We start from the raw sequence: 8,460 nt of genomic DNA on the forward strand, positions 1-8,460 counted from the left end.
TTTGGTGTTTTTTTCTTGTTATACTATGACTGTATTAAGTGGACTGTCTGCTTTTAATGGAGCGTTAGAGGCTTGAGATGGGTGTGGCCCGAGAGCTCTGTTTGGTTCCTCAGGGTTAAGGGTTAAGGGTGTGCCAAAGGTGACACTCCCAGGTTAGGCGTGGTAAATCTCTCTCTCTTTCTTTCTTTTTCTTTCTTTTTTTTTTTTTTTTTTGATTCAGAAGGGAAGTAATTCCACACAACTGAGCAGAATTGAAGGTCGTAAGCAGGTGATATACCCACAGGAGCCAGAGATCAGAAGCTCTTTCCCACGGACCACATAGGGAATCTGTTCTACCCTCAGTGTGGACTCCAATTCTTCTGCCGTCTCCCACTGGGTTGCCAAGGTTGCCGAATTGTAGCGTCTCTGGAGAGTACTCACATGAATTCCATGAGTTCTCTCCCCCACCGTCTCTTTTTTCACAGTCTCAGTTCATCAGCACCACACATTCACTAGGTCCTGATCTCCTGTTATTTCACCCCATCCCCCACCCACAGAGTCAGGTTTTTCTACTTGGCTGAGGGCGGGTGCAGTCCTGAGGTGAGCCGCTTATGATGTATGTCCAAAATGGCTCCTGCTGTTTGTCTTGCTTGCCTTTGAGAGGTGAGTGGAGAGAGAGAAACTCGTGTCTGTACCGGTCACTTTGTTTTTTTTTTTTTTTCCCTCTCTCTTCTAGTTAGCCTGTTGAGCTTTTCCCCACGGTGTTTCAAGCCTCATTCCCTCTAACTCCTCTTTCTGCTTTCCTGCTGGTGTCTCAGGCTATGGAGGTTCGGTTCACTTCACGTTCCAGCACTGGTGCGTTGATTCTGCCACTGGTGTCCCAAGCTGTGGTCTCCCACGCAATCCATGAAGGTCCACCGTGAATCACTAGTTCTGGAAGAGTTTCCTCTGCTGTTTATTCCCCTACTCTTCCTTGAACCTGCAGTATCTCCACTTTTATTAAACTGTCTCTTCCCAGACAATCAGTGTGCTCTCTTCCTATTCCACCATCTTGCCGCTCCTAAAGTGAAAGTTTTCCTATTGTGGAGCTTTTTAAAGGATTATTGTTTACCTCTGGCAAGGAAAGAAAAAAAAAAAAAAAACTTCTGGGAAAACTCTTAAATAGCAATCATGGCATATCCTCTATCATAGCTCTTCTAATATCTCAAAGGGTGAAGTCATTGATGATGCTACAACTTCTTTCATCATTAGAAGCTTTGTCTCCACAGTAGAGTGGAGAGGAGGAGCCCTCAATGTGCAGCCCAGTGAGGCTTGCTGAGAAAGAAAGGTGAGCACTGAATTACCTTTCTTTTAATAATTTCCCTTCAAACCCAAAACTATATAAATGAAGGGTTATGAGGATTACCACCTATGTGTTGCTCTTGTCAGCACTCAGTGACGACTGAGGAGTACAGGGGAATGAAGTCTGGAGACCCCGGGAAGTGTATCAGCATTCTTCCTGGTCAGACAAACACACACAGGTGAGGGAAGGAGGAGGTGGGGAACCCTCAGGAATCAGCCTAAGAAAACTCGCTCCTGGAGATCTTGCTTGAGTCTTCAGATAGCCCTGAAGGTCCTTCCCCTCTGGAGACAAAAATGAGAATTCGTTGTTAATATCACCTTGTATTCCTCTGCTCACAGATCTACTGGTGAAGTGAATGGCTAGGGAAAAAACTCGTCAGTGGTGGAGATTGTTCTTGTGGGATTGTCAGAGCAACCTGAGCTCCAACTGCCCCTGTATTTTCTGTTCTTGGTGAACTAAGTGGTCACTGTGCTGGGCAACTTGAGCTTAGTTACTCTAATATGCCTGAATTTGCACCTTCACACCCCCATGGACTTTTTTCTTTGCAACCTGTCCTTCATTGATGTCTGTTATTCATTTGTCTTAACCCCTAAAATGCTGATGGGCTTTATTTCAGAGGGCAACATCATCTGCTTTCCAGAATGCATGGCTCAACTCTTTTTCTTCTGCTTTTTGTTGTCAACTTTGAGTGCTACGTGCTAACAGCCATGGCCTATGATCGTTATGTGGCCATCTGTAAGCCACTGAAGTACACAGTTGTTGTGTCCCCAAAGGTTTGTTTTCTGCTGATGTCTGGTTCATATTTGAAGGGGTTTTCTGGTGCTATGGTCCACACATAAAGGGGTTTATGCTTAGGCTCACCTTTTGTGATTCCAAAATCATCAACCACTACCTGTGTGACATCTTCCCCCTGCCTCAGCTGTCCTGCAGCGGTACGTATGCCAATGAGCTTGCCAGCTCTGTCATTGTAGGTACCATTATCATTGCATCGAGCCTCATTATCTTAGTATCTTATGCTTTCATTCTTTTTAAAGTCATTCACATGTCTCCAGCAAAAGGTTGGTCCAAAGCCATCCGCACCTGTGGTTCCCATATCATAACTGTGGGCCTGTTCTATGGATCTGGGTTGCTTGAGTATGTGAAGACATCTTCTGCTGAATCTTTCAGCCAAGGAAAATTTTTCTCTGTGTTTTATACTCTCGCAGTGCCCATGCAGAACCCCCTCATTTATAGCCTCAGAAACAAGGATGTCAGCTTGCTCTGAAGAAAACTCTGAAGAGAATTACAAATTAAGCAGCACTGCTAGGGCTGAGTTGGTCCTTTTCCGTGGCTAGGTCTTTTTGTCCTCTTCCTACACCTCCTCGTAAACTTCCTTCTTGTGGGGAGCAACTGGGAGCAACTTGGACTAGACTGTTACTGGAATTAAGACTTATTCTATGCATCTGCTCTCCCACAATATGGCGCTGGGAGAGGAGGAAACAGCTTCTACTCAGCTGCCTCCAGTTCAACCAATAAACAGCAGGACCTGCTCCTGATTGGAGGAGAGCAGCGTACTCGGCGTGTGGGTAGCAGAGTTGGGATTGGTGGAAGAGGACTATAAAGGAGGAGAGAGACAACATGCACCAGGAACATCTATCTGAAGGAACACCTGTGCAGCCCCCGAGAGAGCCGGCCGGCGGTGTGCCGCTCCCCCGCGGAAGTGGGGAAAGTGGCAGGGAGAACCGCCCTTCCACGGAGGTGGAAGGGACGGTAGCCAACCCGGGAAGAACCAGCAGCAAACCCGGGGAGGGCCGAGCAGACGAAAGAACAGCGCAGGGTCCTGTGTCGTTCCTCTGCGAAGACGGGGAGCGACATTTCTAATCTCTTTCTTTCCTCTCTTCATCTTTCTTTCTATAGACTTGGCAGGATTTCTACTCTAAAACACCTTCTCCTCTCTGCATGCAATACAGCTACGTGTGTCTTTTCTTGGATGAGGGTCACCTTAGTCCCAAGGGGGCTCTGCCCCAGTTTCCATCTTTATACCTGATGCAGACACTGAGCTGATATTCTTTCCTATCTAAAGGTAACCTACTTACTAGTTATTTCTTATGTGTATTTACTATTCAAGGCAAGGCAAGGCATTGGGAACTATCTGATGTGTTCGTTTCATTTCTTTCTTCCTCTTCTGAAACTACTACATAGAGTGCTTTCCTCATTCAAGTATCTTACTACTTAAAACTGCATTAAAACAGGAGCCATGACAGAACTTGTGGACATGGTACAGATGTCAATTTTTTAGGGTTCTTTCAGTAATGGTTCTAGTTCTGGATTTTTAGCCTCATATCTATATAGGGACCATATACTTTATTGGATTAAGTTTCTATTGTTATTGATGCTTAGGTAAGGCTCACGGTTCTGCCCACCTTTCTCAAACTCCACCCAAAACAACAAGGCCTCGGTCAACTGATACTTTCTGATAAATAGAATTGAAATATTGATAATTTTTGCATTTATATGTGGATTGTATCTGTGATTGTGATGAAAAATACACAATGATATTCCTGCTTACAGTATCAAGAGCCACATGCGATGTCAAGTGTCTTTGTTGCTCTTTGTTGCCCTGGTTGTGTAACCAGGGTTTCCTTTTGCAAAGGGAAGTCTATTTACTTCTTTTAAAACACAAAAACATGTGTGGGGATCTTGCTCAATTGAGATTTGTTTGTTTAATATGTAAATTTTATTTATTTTTTTCTTAGAAGAAATAATTGAATTTGAGTTCCTTACTGTATGCTATCTTCTTTACAAATCCTATTAATTATAAGTCTCTCTATTCCATTCATTTAATTAGGATATGGTTATAGGAGTTTCTCTAGGCCACACAAGTAATCACATAGAGGCTAGATTTCTTACTTTCTTTCTTTGATTTATTTATTTATTTATTTGAAAGTCAGAGTTACACATAAAGAGAAGGAGAGGCAGAGAGAGAGAGAGAGAGAGATAGGTCTTCCATGCGCTGGTTCTCTCCCCCATTGGCTGCTAGCTTTTCAAACTATTGCACATCCTAAGCAGAAATGGAAGGGATGGAGGGAGGAACAGAGGAAGGAGGAAGGATGGAAGGTAGGAAGCAAAGAAGGAAGGGAAAAGAAAACGAAAGGAAGAAACAAATTGTGAAAGAGTAGAGAGAACCTCTGGAGAACTCTTACAGAATGGTCCTGAAAGTGAGAGTGGTACGGGAACTGACTCTCAGCCAGGATGCTGACAGATGAGCCATAGACTTTGATGCCCAATGAAAACACACACATGACTCTTTAAAGATCGATTTTAAAATGGGGTAAATACGATGGGCAAAAGGAAATGTTCCATCATGCTCTTGTTCAATGGTCAGTCATTTTCTAGGGGGATGAGGCTGAAGAATTTAGGTCGAGTTTTCCTGGAGAGACGGGGTCATGGTTTCCACAGTAGTATATTCATATTTCGCTCTCTCCTGTCCATCCTTACTTTGAATGATTTCAGTGTAGTATGGCCTTCAAGAAACCATGATTCTTACCACTGCATTTTTATATTTATGGAAATCTATCGTGATTTTTGAAAAACTTTTAAAAGACTGGCTTTTAAGATTAGCCTTAAAAGATAATGATGTCAGCTATGATCTTTACTTCAATCTGAGTAAAATTATTGTTTTTAAGGAAGAGCCAAGTATTTTTGACAGGCAGAGTATAGAGCCAAGTATGAACATTTATGATAATACTCATCTCACCATTACAATTTTAATTTTTTTTTTTTAATTTTTGACAGGCAGAGTGGACAGTGAGAGAGAGAGACAGAGAGAAAGGTCTTCCTTTGCCGTTGGTTCACCCTCCAATGGCCGCCGCGGCTGGCGCGCTGTGGCCGGCGCACCACGCTGATCCGATGGCAGGAGCCAGGAGCCAGGTGCTTTTCCTGGTCTCCCATGGGGTGCAGGGCCCAAGCACCTGGGCCATCCTCCACTGCACTCCCTGGCCACAGCAGAGGGCTGGCCTGGAAGAAGGGCAACCGGGACAGAATCCGGCGCCCCGACCAGGACTAGAACCCGGTGTGCCGGCGCCGCTAGGTGGAGGATTAGCCTAGTGAGCCGCGGCACCGGCACCATTATAATTTTAAGACTTTCATTTCTTAATCAGAATCTAAATGCTTTGTATTACTTCTATATTTTTGTCTGTATTCATTATAGTACTTGGTTACATAGAAATCTTAAAATGATTTTGTTTGAATTTCAACCTAAAGTATGTATCTTACTATTTTTAAAGATTTCATTTATTTATTTTCATTTGAAAATCAGACACACATACACAGGGACAGAGAAAGAGCAAGAGTAAGAAAGAGAGACGGGAAGGGAGGGGGGGGAGGGAGAGAGAGAGAGAGAGAGAGAGGAGAAAGAGTGCATTCACATTCACGTACTAGTTTACAGCCCAAATGCCCTAAATGACCTGGGGCAGGGCCAGGCCTAAGCCAGGAGCCAGGAACTCCATCCAGATCTCCAAAATGGGTGGCAGGACACAAGTACTTGAGCCATCACTTGCTCAATGTATTTATCTTGAAAGTTCACATGCTTTCAAAAATGATATAGAATAAGGGGCATGACATCCATGTCTATAAATCCTTAGTATTCAACAAAAAGCTGCAATGTGAATCCACAGGCATAGGACATTACTGTGGTCTGAGTACTAGATGTAGTAAGGAGTACTCCCTGGTGGAGAACAAATCAGCAAATAGCCTGGGTCAATTCTGTGAAATCAACAGTCTCATTTTTCAGGGCAGATTGCTTGTATTGAACTGGAAAATGTAACTTATTTAACTTTTTAGTTAAAATGACATTTTATAATATTTGTAACTAAAGTTGTTCAAAGTCAAAGGCTTTAAATAATTAATGTCATAAGAAAGTAGACATAAGATACTGATAGAATATTTGACCTTATTTTACCATTCTTGAATGTTTGGAAGTTTTCTACGTATGCTTTGGGAGCGATATGGGTACATATTTCAAATCCTCTTGCTGTGTTGTAGCTTCTCCACACACACAGTCTGAATTGGAGAAACATTCAGCCTTATGCACTCGGCTTTTGGTGTTGCCTTTACAGTCCAGCCTCTCTCTCTCCAGATCACACACAAGCTACTATGGCTACTCTACAAATGCAGAAGCCTTCTGCAAATTAGGACTTCTGTGTAACTTTGAAATACACGAGATGAAAAAGTGAAACTGGTTCTGAAGTGTGTCAACACAAAATTTGTAAATGGAAAAAGATGATATCATACATCCTTTGAAAATGATTTTGATTTTAAATTTTTGAATGTTTTAAACAGTTATTTAAAACTCTATGTTAAATGCAATATCTATTGTTGTTCTGGCGATTGTAAACATTTGGTAGTTATTATTATTGAGAATACTTGATCAATAATTGCAAGAAGTTGTTTACTTCCAAAAACCTGAAACTGGGGTGAGGTTGTGGTACAGTGGGTAAGCTTTCTCCTGAGACACCAGTGTCCTAAATGGGTTCCAGTTTAAGTCCCAACCACTTCACTTCCTGTCCAGCTCTCTGCTATGGCCTGGGAAAGCAGCAGAAGATGGCCCCAAGTCCATGGGCCCCTGTAGCCATGTGAGAGTCCTGGATGGAATTCCAGGCTCTTGTCCACAGCCAGGCCCAGCCTAAGCCATTGCAGACATTTGGGGAGTGAACCAATGGAAGGAAGATCTCTCAGTCTCTCTGTGTCTCTCCCTCTCTGTGTAACTCTGCTTTTCAAATAGATAAATAAATCTTTAAAGAAAAAAACATACCTGACAGAAAAAAGTATTCCAGAAGAAAGCATAGCATAAATTTTCACTACAAATTATGAAGATCTTTTACTTGGAAATATGATCTAATAAAAATAAAATAATCACAAACTCTTTTAATTATGCTTTGTTTTAAATAATTTACATTGATATGTTACATAGTGAATAAATATAGTAATTTTCTTTTTACCATGAAACATATCATGTACATGGATCAATTTAATAAAGAAAGAAAATAATCAATGAAACATCTATGTAAGTCACAAAATATTGTCGGGAATTTTTATTTGGTATTTTTGGCTGAGTTTTTCCCAAAATGGAAACCCCGAATGCAGCACAATACTAGATAGGTATTGTAGTTCACTTAGGGCAAGTGACTGGGTGCATGGGATTCAAAATGTTTTTGGCACCAAAGTAAGCTTATCTTTTAATTCCTTTTTACACAAACTGAAGTATTCCCATATAGTGTGTATGGATCAATTTATGCCATCTGGATGCCAAACTGGAAAGGAGGGAAGCATGCTGTTGTCTTACACAGTAAATATTTCTTCTCCCCTTCTCCCTAATGACAGAAAAATTCAGTGCATGATAATGGCTGAGAGAATTGGTGATTTTGTTAGTTCTCCTGGCTATGAGGCTGGCTCTGTGGCATATTTCTGTGAGAAGAGAGAGGCACAAAATAAATGCTGTTTGCAGGAAACTGTTTACTTCATGGTATAGGGGACTTTTTTTTCTTTCTGTTTGCTTTCCCTTTCTTATTTGGGTACAGTTGTGCTTAAATGTGATTGTGGGAGCTAGGCAGTTATGTTGTGAACATGAAGGGACAAACTCCCAGAACCATGGCCAACAGATGCTGTGCCGTGGTCAGCCCTTGATATGAGTGGTTATTTCATAAACTCCAGACATTCTACTTCTTGCTTATTGTGTTCTTTAAAGACTGATTTATTTGAAAGGCAGACTGTTAGAGAGAGAGAGTTACACACACACATACAGAGAGAGAGAGAGAGAGAGAGAGAGATCTTCCTTCTACTGGTTTACTCCCCAAATGCCAAAACAGCTGTGTATTCTGCACTGCACTTAGGACCAAAAAGAAAGAATAAAATAGACAGAGTGATGTTTGTTTTTAGAGAACTCATGGTTTTTAGGGGAACAGAAGAATTAAAGGGAAAAAATGAGGAAAGGTGTGTATGGAACGTCTATCAGAAGTTATGGGAACGTGTGTAATGACAACTGGTATTTACTGTTCATCATGTAACCGTATTCCTTGTACCTTGTTTAACTGTCACAACAACCCAGTGAGTGAGATATTATTGTTACTACTCCTATTTTAGGAATTCTGTACCAGAAGCAC

At 41.8% G+C, this 8,460-nt stretch overlaps 1 pseudogene; it reads left to right on the plus strand.

Annotated features, from left to right (window-relative positions):
• The first annotated feature begins 593 nt into the window (after positions 1-593).
• On the plus strand, positions 594-2,597 carry LOC100350136 (olfactory receptor 8C8-like; annotated as a pseudogene).
• Positions 2,598-8,460: the final 5,863 nt, after the last annotated feature.

Source organism: Oryctolagus cuniculus, chromosome 1, assembly GCF_964237555.1.
Source record: "Oryctolagus cuniculus chromosome 1, mOryCun1.1, whole genome shotgun sequence".
Classification (NCBI taxonomy): domain Eukaryota; kingdom Metazoa; phylum Chordata; class Mammalia; order Lagomorpha; family Leporidae; genus Oryctolagus; species Oryctolagus cuniculus.